We start from the raw sequence: 13,002 nt of genomic DNA, 5'->3' as shown, positions 1-13,002 counted from the left end.
TTATCGGTGTACATAGAATCATAGATAAGTATTGTTTTTAATTGTTACATAAGATACCACTATGAAACAGCATTGTTGTAACCAGTAGGCAATACCACTTTGAAACAGCATTGTTGTAACCAGTAGGCAACACCTCTGTGAAACAGCATTGTTGTAACCAGTAGGCAATACCTCTGTGAAACAGCATTGTTGTAACCAGTAGGCAATACCACTGTGAAGCAGCATTGTTGTTACCAGTAGGCAATACCTCTGTGAAACAGCATTGTTGTAACCAGTAGGCAATACCTCTGTGAAACAGCATTGTTGTAACCAGTAGGCAATACCACTGTGAAACAGCATTTTTGTAACCAGTAGGCAATACCTCTGTGAAACAGCATTGTAGTAACCAGTAGGCAATACCACTGTGAAGCAGCATTGTTGTAACCAGTTGGCAATACCACTGTGAAGCAGCATTGTTGTAACCAGTAGGCAATACCACTGTGAAGCAGCATTGTTGTAACCAGTAGGCAATACCACTGTGAAACAGCATTGTTGTAACCAGTAGGCAATGTGAAACAGCATTGTTGTAACCAGTAGGCAATACCACTGTGAAACAGCATTGTTGTAACCAGTAGGCTACCACTGTGAAACAGCATTGTTGTAACCAGTAGGCAATACCACTGTGAAACAGCATTGTTGTAACCAGTAGGCAATACCACTGTGAAACAGCATTGTTGTAACCAGTAGGCAATACCACTGTGAAACAGCATTGTTGTAACCAGTAGGCAATACCACTGTGAAACAGCATTGTTGTAACCAGTAGGCAATACCACTGTGAAACAGCATTGTTGTAACCATGACACTGTGAAGCAGTTTGTTTATCTATAATGGCAGTGGTGGAAAAAGTACTAACATGTCTTACTTACACATTGACTGCCAGAGTATTCATAATATACTCACCCAGTGCCAGCGACTTTCGTGTTTTATAACCTTTTCAACCGGTCACAGAAATGTTATATCCATAATGATCCATCGTCTGGCGGTTTGCATATACAAAGACGATGAATGCACAAGCAGTCAGAGGGTTAAGTTTTCTGAGGCGAGGTGTCGTGGGGTCATTTTCACCAGCGAAGCAGGCACCATATCCGGCAACAATGCACGTATTTCCATTTATAATGTAATAACTTATATCTGCAAAGTAACTAGTAACTAAAGTTTTCAAATAATTGTAGTGGAGTAAAAGTACAATATTTGCCTCTGAGATGTAATGGAGTAGAAGTAAAAGTATAGACAATTGGAAATACTCCAGTAAAGTAAAAGTACCTCAAAGATATACTTAAGTACAGTACTTACTTTACACCCGTGTATAATGGTGAACTAAGAAAGTAGAAGGAGGAAAGCTACGTTGTTTTATTTTGTTTATTGTCTAAGTAGACTGGGATCAATTCACTTTGCGTGTTGCAGTTTGAACACATTTTTTAAATACAAAATCTGCATAATCAGTACTTTTTCTTTGACGTCATTACTTAGTTGTTCATCTCAAGTAAAAAATGTTAATATATTACATGCCTTTCACTTGTAACGGAGTATTTCTACTTTTATTTAAGCCTAAAATATGTAATAAACAAATGGAGTAGGCCTACCTCCCACCCAACTGTTCATGCATTTTGGCCCAGAAGCTGTGCAATAGCAGCATCAACACAGTAGGTGGCAGCAAATAATCAACTTAACCCTGCTGTGGTTGCCAAAGCAAGGACCTGAAAGGTAACAGTTTTGGACATACAAGGTTTGCACCTGAGAGCAGTGGTGTATTGTAACTAAGTACATTTACTTAAGTACTGTACTTAAATAAAAAAATTAGGTATTTGTACTTTACTTGAGCATTTCCAATTTGCAGTACTTTTACTTCTACTCCACTACATCTCAGAGGCAAATATTGTACTTTGACTCCACTACAATTATTTGACAACTTTAGTTAGTTATTTTGCAGATATACATTATTACATTATAAAACACACATTAACCACTTTAGCCTTATACATTTCGCCCATTTGAAAATAGCCGATCTACAAGCTCACAATGCGTCGACAAAAGAAAACATGAAATGGGACATTCTGCATAATGAGTACTTTTTTTGGGGCACTCAAGTACATTTGAATTCTGAACTTTTACTTGCATATTAGTATTTCTATATTGGAGAAATTATACTTTTACTTAAGTAAAACATGTGAGTGATTTTTCCACCACTACCTGAGAGTGATGATAAAATATAGGGGTGAGGGGAAATACCAGTGAAAAAAAAGAAAGGGGGTAGGGGGGGCTAGTATGGACCAGTGTATAATGGTGATGTTTCAACATGCTCCTATAGTTGCCTCAGGATAGAGTCATGGTTGCCTCACTGTGCAGGGAGACGGCAGTTAGCAGGAGGAGGTATATCAGCTCAGCTCACAGCTCAGGGGGATGGATGTATGGATGGATGGATGGATGGATGTATGGATGGATGGATGGATGGATGGATGAGCTGGAGAGTCTAGGGCATGTTGTTATACCACTGCTACAGATCATGTATCTGCATACTGGATCGTGTAAGCTGTAAGATAATACAAATCCCTGTTTAAAACTTTAAACGGCCCGAGAACTCAACACGCGGTCCGCCGAGGATGGTCCATGCACGTATGACGGCACCCTCAGAGCAGACCTGACTCTACAGTACCTGGCTGTCAGTGGTGTAAAGTACGTTTACGTAAGTACTGTACTTCAGTAAAAAATTAGGTAGTTGTACTTTACTTGAGTATTTCCAATTTCCAATACGTTTTGCTTCTACTCCACTATACATCTCGGATCCAAATATTATACTTTGTAAAACTTTAGTTACTAGTTACTTGGTAGATTTTGATTATTATTACAAAACACACATTAAACACTTCAGCCCTATATACATGTCGGCCATTTGAAAATAGCCGATCTACAAGCTCACAATGCGTCGCGACGAGACGTATTGTGAGCTCTTAGATCGGCTATTTTAAAAAGATTTGTATACATTTTTAAACTTGTGATATGGGACATTCGGCATACTGAGTACTTTTACTTTTGGTACATTTTGATGCCAATACTTTTGAACTTATACTCAGGTACATTTTGAATTCCGGAACTTTTACTTGTAACAGAGTATTTCTATTGCAGTATCGACTTCAAACATTTGAGTACTTTTTCCACCGCTGCTGACTGTCGATCAGTTGGTGGTTAGAGCAGTGTGGGCAGCATTTATTTGTATTGTTTTTATGTCCAGAGGGCCATACGCACTTTGACCAAGTGAGCAAAGGGGCCACGCATTGGACAACTGAATTGAAACTTGAAACCAATACTACACGGGCGCTGAATTATTTTCAGAACTTCCGTGAGCGCGGAGACCGGAGGTTCGTTTCTCGGTGGATTTGTCATCTATGAAGGCTAAATAACAAATCGAGCCCCCATGCCCCTCGCTAAAATGTGGGCATAATAATTTAGAGCCCCATATGCAAATTAGGTGGGTTAACATTATGAAAAAAAAAACTGTCACTTAACCCCAAATAAATTGATAGAGAAGATGTTTCAATTGATTCTGGTAGCTCTATAAGAACCTACTTTACTAATAGAGCTTCCAGGCGCCCGAGTTGAAAATATTCTAGCCTTCGGCAAGCAGGGATAAGGCGTGGCGCGTGGCCCAAACATAGAGCACCGGGGAACCCCCATGCAGTCGTCAAAGTATTTTAGGGTTTAAAGGGATACTTCACTTTCGGCGGGGGGAAACATTTAAAAAATATATAAAAAATAAATGAAAAAAGTAATGGAAAATTCATGGCCCCCTCACGCATTAGAGTGTCCTACTAATGTGTGAGGGGGCCTTTATTTTGCCATAACTTCTTTCATTTTTTTAAAATATTTTTTTTTAATGTTTATTTTATGTGAAAGTGAAGTATCCCTTTAAGTGGTTAAAATCTGCACTGGCTTAACCCATTAAGACCTGAGGTAGCCTGGCATGGCCAGACTAATATATCACTGCATAGATACTACCAGATACTACTGCCAAAGGATTTGTCTGGAACCAGGCTAGACCTGAGGCCGATTATACAATGTCTTCTAAATCAGAAAAAAAATGTTTTCTGAAACACTTAAAGGACGACTTCACCCATTTTCAACCTTTCTTCATATAATAGGACCTCACTAATGCTCATGATAAAATGGTACATTTTTTTCCTACTCAGTCTGTGTCTCAGAGGAGGGCTGTGGACAGTTCAGAAACCTGTCTACCAGTGACATCATCGTTAGGCAGAATCTTTTTTTCCAACAAGATTTAAAAAAAAAAAAAGTGATTTTCATTAACGCGAGAACAATGGCTTCTATTATTGCATTGCAACTTTCCAGGAATAGAAAGCCTGCAGTTTCTATTAGCTTGGATTCCCCATCGATGATGTCACTGGTAGACGGGTTTCTGAACTGTCCACAGCCCTCCTCTGAGACACAGACTGAGTAAACAATAATTGTACAATTTTATGATGAGCATTAGTTAGGACCTATTATATGAAGAAAGGCTGAAAATGGGTGAAGTTCTCCTTTAATGTTGCTATGATATCAGTGGTTCTAACATATTTTTTTTCATGTCAAGGTTATAAATTATATGTATTTGGCTGCAGAACCGCATCTAAAACATATTTAGTTCCAGGGACCCCCACTAGAAGCACATATTTGAGTTACAAATGTCTGCATTAAAAATATATATATATTCAAAGATTTGCACACATTTTCATGATTTTTCAAAAACAGCAGATCTACAAGCTCATAGCGCGGCACTCAGTGTCAACTTTTATACTCAAAGTATAAAATAATGGTTAGAGTGGTTAAAATCTAGAATGACAGATGCTTTCCCGGTCTGAATGGGTTAAAGTGGGGTGAATGAAATGTTTGCACTTGATCAATAATACATCACTGTTTTGGAACAGTATAAAACCTCCTCTCTATTAATATCGCTCTCTCTCACTCCCTCTCACTCCCTCTCTCTCCCCCTCTTCCTCTCTCTCTCCCTCTCTCTTTGTCTGTCTGTCTGTCTGTCTGTCTGTCTGTCTGTCTGTCTGTCTGTCTGTCTGTCTGTCTGTCTGTCTGTCTGTCTGTCTGTCTGTCTGTCTGTCTGTCTGTCTGTCTGTCTGTCTGTCTGTCTGTCTGTCTGTCTTTCTAACCCCCCCCCCTCATCCACCCATCTGTCTGTTGATGTCAGTTCAAAGACAGTGTGATGATGTCAGATTATGGCTCCATTAAAAGAGGCCTATACTATAAATGATGCTAGAGTCTTGGCGTCTCCATTAAAAGAGGCCTATACTGTAGATCACTTCTTTTGAATGTGTGCTACGTTACTACCTGTATGGGTTTCCCACCTCCCAGGATAGTTGGCCTGATGGGGTCAACTATCCAAACAAAGTAACGGGGGGAGTGTGGCAGAGAGGATATATATCTACTTTTTTAAAACGAACGTTTTTAACTCAAATCTTTGCTTCTGGGGATTTTACAGATGTCTTCTAAATCCTAAAGTTTTGTTTTACATAATTGCTATATTATCAATGGTTTTCAAACTTTTTTCATGTCAAGGACCCCCAAAATAATATGTATTTGACCGCGGACCCCCTTCCATCTAAAAATATTTTGTTCCAGGGAAAGATTTGCACACATTTTCAAGATTTTTCAAAAAAATAGCAGATCTACAAGCTCATCTATGAACTTGTAGATCTGCTATTTTTGAATAGCCAAATAAATCTTAAAATGACACACATGCGTTCCCTTCCCGGCCTTAAAGGGTTAAATTATGAACTCAATTTTATGTTGATTGATGATACAATTAGACAAATTGCACCTGGGGGTGCAGAGCTACTCCCCCAGCAACATCTACCGTACCTCTCTCTCTACTGTGACCTTGAACTTGACCCTTTTTCAAACCAAAAAGTGAATTACCACCTAGGCGCAGCCTGCGGACGTTTATACTTTTAATTACGCAAACTTGTAGTCCTTAAAGGGCAAGACCACTTTGGTAGAGGTGTGGGTTGTGTAGTTAACTTGCCATGATGTAACTTCAAAGGTGGACAAGAAATCTAAAATCATTGTGGTAACACTGTACTTAAAGGTCGCGTTTACAATGCATTAAATCACATTTACAACGCATTATAATGCACTTACAAGGCATTATAACACTTGTTATATATGTTTATAATTATACATAACTTATAACAAGGAACAAAAAAGGATTTACAAAGAAATACTGCTTGCCAAAAATGGCACTCCGCCTTAAAAATATATAATGTATTTAGAGCAAGGCAAATGAGTATGACTGACGCGTTTCGACCTAGGTTTCCAGGCCTAAAAGATGAGGTTGATTACTTGCCGTTTCTCTGATGTCTGTTTTGATTACTGTGATCATGTTTTTGGGTTTACAGTGTAAATATTTACTACACTGTGAATATATTTACTCTTGTTTTCCCAGTATGTTATTTTAATTGATTATTTGGTGTTGGTCACTCTGGGGCTTTGTTTCCCCCTTTTTTTTTCATTTATTTGGGCAATTGTGCTCACTTCAACTGTTTATTCAAATGTCATAATGACATAATAACGTACTGACATGATTGGAACATCGCCCACGGCTGTATTTAAGTGACTGATTAGCCAAAATGCTAGACAGGCCCTGATGAAGACCTTCTAGGTTGAAACGCGTTGGTCATACTCATTTGCCTTGCTCTAAATAAATTATATAGTGCCTTGGAATTATTTTCTTTGCAAGTCTGCATTTCACACTGTTTTGGCAAGCAGTACATCTTTGAAAATCCTTTTGTGTTCATATGTTCCTACCTGTATCACCAAAGAGCACCTATCTATCAGAGCCACTAAATGATCCCTGCAGCGCTTATTTTTTCTCTTTTTAACTTATAACAAGGATTATGCTCTATTATAACCTACAATTATATCATGTATAAGTGCAGTATAAACTCAGTGGAACAGCACATTATAACTACCAGGTAACACTTTACTTAAAGGAATTGTCTATAATGCATTATAATCACATTTATGATGCATTATAATGCATCCTAATGCATTACAATGCCCTTATAATGCTTCATAACATATAATTATGCATAACAACTTCTAACAAAGACACTTTATAACCAACTAAGTTAAGGTAGTTATAATGTGCTGTTCCACTGAGCTTATAATGTATTATGACCATGCAGTACTTATAATACATTAAAAGCATTATAGACGCGACCTTTAAGTAAAGTATTACCATAATGGCTCCAGTGATTAGATATTGATAATTCAAAATATGCACCTCATTGACTTACATTGTACACTTAATCGGCTCTCAAAGTCACTCTTTTAGCACGTAAACAAACGCAAACAAAGTTGAGCATTATTTTGAATTATTTTTGAAGTAAAACTATCAACTGTCATATAAAAATACAAGTACAAATACATCAAAATTGCACTTATGTACAGTACTTGAGTACATGTACTTAGTTACTTCCCACCACTGATTTTGAATGATCAATTTCTAATCAATGCAGCAATTATTTGTTGGTGTTTTCTCGTCTTTGGAGTTGCATCAATCATGGCAAGGTAATGACACACCCCAAACCTCTACCAAAGTGGTCTGGCCCTTTAAATCAAAGTCACAGAAAGAGAGATGACTAAAAAGGTGTTCTGAGGGTACCAATGGAACCAAATGGACCCGTCAGGGAGGTTAAATGGACACTGAGGAGTGTACAGTGTGTCATAATGTGATTACATTGAGTGGTTAAAGAGCTCGTCACATTTTTATAGTCACCTCCCTGTGTCCCGCTGTCCTTCAATGTCACACACACGCGGCACACACACACGCACGCACGCACGCACGCACGCACGCACGCACGCACGCACGCACGCACGCACGCACGCACGCACGCACGCACGCACGCACGCACGCACGCACGCACGCACGCACGCACACACACACACACACACACACACACACACACACACACACACACTCACACATGCAGCACACAGTGACTGATCACTGTCTAATATGACTGGACAGGAGGAGAAGGGTGGGGGGGGGTGGGGGGCTGTGCTCGGGTGGCTCAGTGGTCAAGTGTCTGAATCAAGAGCCAAAATACCGCCGCTGGAATTGAAGCTCATTTCCCGGCTTTGTAAATTGAGAATATATAGTAAGTGTGACAGTTCATATGAATGGCCTGTATAGTCTCGCTGTTTCACCCATGCTTGCAGAAGCATTTAGGCTCTATTCAAACGGATGGGTTTTTGGACAAACTTTACACTTAAAGTCCAGCCAATAGCATTAACTTCCGTTTGCATTTTCGGACCCGGATATCAACCGGCTATAGAGAATGATGGCGGATTTGAATGCTGCAAAATAGGCTTAATTTACGGCCTGTATAACCAATGGTGGGACACTGTCCATATTTTCTTACGGTCAGTGGTGGAAAGTAACTAAGTACATTTACTTAAAGGCATACTAGGTAACGTTTTCAACAAAACTAAAGTTAAATTGTATATCTTTTGTGAGTGGCAAAAGTTTCACAACACCCACTCCATGAATTTCACCCCCGGAAGCCTTTTATTTATATATTTTCTATTGAACGTGGACTGGGGGGACTTTCCCGGGAAAATGACGTTCCTGGCCAACGTCATGACGTCGTGGCCGACGTCCTGGCCGACGTCATGACGTCGGCCAGGAACACCGCAACGGTTTCCTGTTTGGCCAGGAACTACCGCGCTAATAACAAAAAGGAACCTCACGCTGATTTTAAGAGAATGTAGGATTGGAAGATCGAAAAAGAACAGAAAAAGAAAGCACAGCTCATGGTAACTAATTCTCCACTGGCTAAGAGAAACGATCCGTAGATAGTATAAAACAATTAAAAGATCGCTTTTTGAAACGCTTCCGGCTTCCGGTGAAAACGAATGGAATTCTGGGTAATCGAGGACTACGGAAATTGTATGCAGTGACGGTAGTGACCAGCAGAGGTTGCTAAAAATCGTTATTTGTGATTCTGCATTGTACAACTTTAAGTACTGTACTTAAGTACAATTTTGAGGTATTTGTACTTTACTTGAGTATTTCCAATTTCCAATACTTTTACTTCTACTCCACTACATCTCAGAGGCAAATATTTGACTTTTACTCCACTACAATTATTTGAAAACTTTAGTTACTAGTTACTTTTCAGATGTAAATTATGATATCATGAAACATACATTAATCACTTTAGCGCCATTTTATACAGAGGCTATTTGAAAATAGCAGATCTACAAGCTCACAACGTGTTGCATCGCGGCACGTTGTGAGCTTGTAGATCTGCTATTTTCAAATATTTTAGTACTTTTACTTTTGGTACTTTAAGTACATTTTGATGCCAGTACTTTTGTACTTTTACTCAAGTAAATTTTGAATTCCGGACTTTTACTTGTAACAGAGCATTTCTATATTGCAGTATTGGTACTTTTACTTACAGTAAGTAAAGAATTTGAGTACTTTTTCCACCATTATTTACGGTCTATGTTATAGATGCTCGACAAAACCGGATGTACCACCACGGTTGGATTCAAACCCACAACCTCTGCGGTGGTAGTGGGCATGCAGGCACATACTTTACCCACTGCACCACCAGAGCACCTTTTTTTTCCTCACTTTTAGTTCACTATATTAACCTTGATACAGGGCCGGAGGGCTTTTAAGGGAGAAAAGAAGTCTCTCATGTGGCCCAGGCTGCTTTTCTGCTGACATGGGGAAATATTGATGCGGAATAAATTCCCCTCTAATTACAGGCAGCTGAATTAATTGGGAGGCATTTTAATTCATTAAGACCGGGAACGCATCTGTGTCATTTATAGATTCATTTGGCTATTCAAAAATAGCAGATATACAAGCTCATATGAAGCTCATGATCTTGTATAGCCTATCTGCTATGTTTTGAAAAATCGTGAAAAGTTGTGCAAATCTTTGAATATATATTTTTAAAGTGAACATGTTTAAGTCAAATCTTTGCTTCTGGGGGATTCTACAAATAATAATAATAATAATGAATTGCATTTTTATAGCGCTTTTCCAAGTGCTCAAAGCGCTTTACAATGGTTCATTCATTCATACAGGTGGGGGACATTGGGAGGTGTGAAATGTTTTCTAAATCCTAACAGTTTTTTTAAAATAAATTATGTTGCTATAATATCAGTGGTCCTCAAATGTATTTCATGTCAAGGGCCCCCAAAATGATATGTATTTAGCCGCGGACCCCCATCTCAAAATACGTTGTTCCAGGGACCCCCCCAGAAGCACAGATTGGGGTTTTTAAAAAATCGTAAAAAATATATATATATATATATATTCAAAGATTTGCACAACTTTTCACAATTTAAAAACAAATATCAGATCTACAAGCTCTTAGTGTGGCACTCGGTGCCGCGCTATGAGCTTGTATATCTGCTATTTTTAAATAGCCAAATAAATCTGACAATGACACAGATGGTCTGTGTCTCTTAACGGTCTTAATGGGTTAATTAGCTGGATTCCTCTTCTGGAGTTGAAGGCAGGTTTTGATGTGAGCCATATGCCTCTCTCTGTGAATGTGTTAGCCGTCCTTCACCGGCTTTTAAATACCCTCCATGTTGGCCGGGAAACCGTGTGTATGTCCACAACCTAAACTGTATATACGTTTCAGGAAATGGTAAAAATAATATATAATAACCTGTTTTCCAATGGATCCAATGTAGTTATTATTTAGTCACTTATTGATTAGACCCTCCAGAAAAACACGGGCAAAAATTGCGGGAAGTTGCGAAATATGCGGAAAGTTGTGAAATATGCGGCAATATGCGAAATATGCGATATGCGAAAAGTTGCAAAATATGTAAAAAGTTGCAAAATATGCGGAAATATTTTTCTGAAGGGTCTAGTTGATACTTTTCATTGGTTCAATATCAAACGCAGTGGTGTAAAGTAACTAAGTGCATTTACTCAAGTACTGTACTTAAGTACAGTTTTGAGGTACTTTTACTGGAGTACTTCCAAATGTCAGTACTTTACTTATACTTCTATTACACCTCAGAGGTAAATAATGTACTTTTACTCCACAACAATTATTAGAAAACTTTAGTTGCTAGTTACTTTGTAGACTTTGATTATTATTACAAAACATACATTAACCACTTCAGCCCGATATATATTTCGGCCATTTGAAAATAGCAGATCTACAAGCTCACAATGTGTCGCGATGCGACACATTGTGAGCTTGTAGATCTGCTATTTTCAAAACAGGTTTTTATACATTTGAAAACTTGTGAAATGGGACCTTCTGCATATTTAGTACATTTTGATACCAATACTTTGGTAGTTTTACTCGAGTAAACTTTGAATTCCAGACTTTTACTTGTAACAGAGTATTTCTACTTGGCAGTATTGATACTTAAGTAAAACACTTTAGTACTGTTTCCACCACTGATCGAACCCACAGACACCTTAAACCACTATTCACTTTCAAAATCTTTCCAAAATAGCAAAAACAGCCGATCTACAAGCTCACGTGCACGTCACACGACACATTGCGATGCAATACGTTCTGAGCTTGTAGATCGTATTTTTTTTTTGCACTTTTACGCAACACTATTTTACAACAAAGTATAAAGGCATTAATCTATACGGAGGAAATAAAGTTGAAATATTATGGAGATACAAGGTTTGTGCCGGACAGCAAGGATATGACCCGCCCACCTTTAGGACGGTCCACTGAAGATGAGCTTTGATGAGCAAGCAGTGTGTGTGTGTGTGTGTGTGTGTGTGTGTGTGTGTGTGTGTGTGTGTGTGTGTGTGTGTGTGTGTGTGTGTGTGTGTGCGCAGGGGCGGGGGTAAGTGGGACTGAGTTACTAGGGCCCCAGGTAAGGGGGGCCTAAAAAAAATGTTTTAAAGGAAAAAATCATAGGGGGCCCACAGTGAATCTTTGTCCCCAGGGCCCATAATTTGGTGCTATGCCCGTGTGTGTGTGTGTGTGTGTGTGTGTGTGTGTGTGTGTGTGTGTGTGTGTGTGTGTGTGTGTGTGTGTGTGTGTGTGTGTGTGTGTGTGTGTGCGCGCGCGTGCGTGTGTGCGTGCGTGCGTGCGTGTGTGGAACAGTGGGAGGAGATGCAGAAGGAGGCAGCAGTAGAGGAGGAGGAGGGCTATTAATGAAGTGGACAAATGGACCATCATTAATGTGTGAAGCCCACCTATATAGAACCACAGGCCTGTAGGCGCTTTGATCCATTTGACAGCCAATACTCCCTACATACATTATATCGTTGATGTCGGGCAGAAACCTCTAATCTCTTTGCTTCAGTATGATGTTGTTGACATCCCACCCTGGAAAAAATAATTTCAGGGAGGTCAAGAAAATATATGAACATGTATATTTGTATATATTCCACTATGTTTAACATATATGTGACTATTTATTTTTTTTCCTATAAATCCACATATATTTCCTATAAATCCACATATACAGTATGCACATATATGAACCTGAATAGGGCATACAGTATTATGCATTATGCAGCGTATATTTTGCATATAATTGCCATATATTGTTCAGTATTTAGTAGGTGGGCTCTATTTCCGGGAGACTCCTGCAACTTAAGGGAGAGGTGGGATGTCTGGTTCTTTCTGTTCTTATGAGTAGCATAATTTGACTCTGTGGTTTTGTTTTACATACTTATACATACTGCAAATCCTGGCTGGTTATCCTCGTTTATCCTGGCTTTTGAAAAAAATGTTACACCCCACATCCCCTGGTCATAACAATAACTATTGTTCTATTGTTCTACTTACACTGTACTGATTGCTGTACAATATGCACACTTGAACAGCCCAGGCGAACGGGCCGAGCACCCACACACACACACACACACACACACACACACACACACACACACACACACACACACACACACACACACACACACACACTGTGTGCTACAGCAAG

At 39.1% G+C, this 13,002-nt stretch overlaps 1 protein-coding gene across 1 annotated transcript in view; it reads left to right on the top strand.

Annotated features, from left to right (window-relative positions):
- Window positions 1–13,002, top strand: part of LOC308089679 (uncharacterized protein) — a 496,849-nt gene that overhangs the window by 422,893 nt on the left and 60,954 nt on the right. The window lies entirely within an intron of this gene.

The sequence above is a fragment of the Gymnoscopelus braueri genome (assembly GCF_963280865.1).
Source record: "Gymnoscopelus braueri genome assembly, chromosome: 1".
NCBI lineage: Eukaryota > Metazoa > Chordata > Actinopteri > Myctophiformes > Myctophidae > Gymnoscopelus > Gymnoscopelus braueri.
Note: the sequence above shows the minus strand (reverse complement) of the source record. Positions and strands in the feature narration are given on the sequence as shown.